This window comes from Antrostomus carolinensis, unplaced genomic scaffold (genome assembly GCF_000700745.2).
Source record: "Antrostomus carolinensis isolate BGI_N321 unplaced genomic scaffold, ASM70074v2 scaffold38055, whole genome shotgun sequence".
In the NCBI taxonomy this organism is placed as follows: domain Eukaryota; kingdom Metazoa; phylum Chordata; class Aves; order Caprimulgiformes; family Caprimulgidae; genus Antrostomus; species Antrostomus carolinensis.
The window spans coordinates 26,897-27,339 of NW_010315042.1; the positions used below are offsets into that span (position 1 = coordinate 26,897).

The 443-nt window shown below is 50.8% G+C and overlaps 1 protein-coding gene across 1 annotated transcript in view; it reads right to left on the reverse strand.

Moving 5' to 3' along the window:
* The window catches only part of LOC104524838 (E3 ubiquitin-protein ligase TRIM8), a 27,842-nt gene that overhangs the window by 25,859 nt on the left and 1,540 nt on the right, over positions 1-443 (reverse strand).

Consider the following 443-nt stretch of genomic DNA (forward strand, 5'->3'; position numbering starts at 1 on the left):
AAACCACACAGCAAGAACGGGAATAGATGAGATCAAAGTGTCCTGGAAAAGGACCTGGAAAAATAGTTTTGGTCCCTGGCTAAGGCTCACGGGAAATGCACATGCGAGCCCCATCCCAGCCCCACACAGCCCTCCCGGGGTGGCTCCCCACCCTGGCAGAGGGAGACCAAAATGACTCCCTATAAATAGAAGCAGAAAAGCGCTTCTCCAAAAGCCTGTCTGGGTCTTTCCCCTTCCAGCGCATGTGGTGGAGCTGCTGGCACCTCTGCGGAGGTCTCTGGTTTTCCCCCAAAAAACCTGGAGAGGAAAATAACCTTCCTGTGAGCTCAGGCTGGCTCCTCTCCGCACAGAGCTGCCCTCCCCTCCCAGGCCTGGCCATCCAATTGGAAAGTAATTATACTGCAATTTTTATTTATGACTTCTCTTTTTTTTTTTTTTTTATT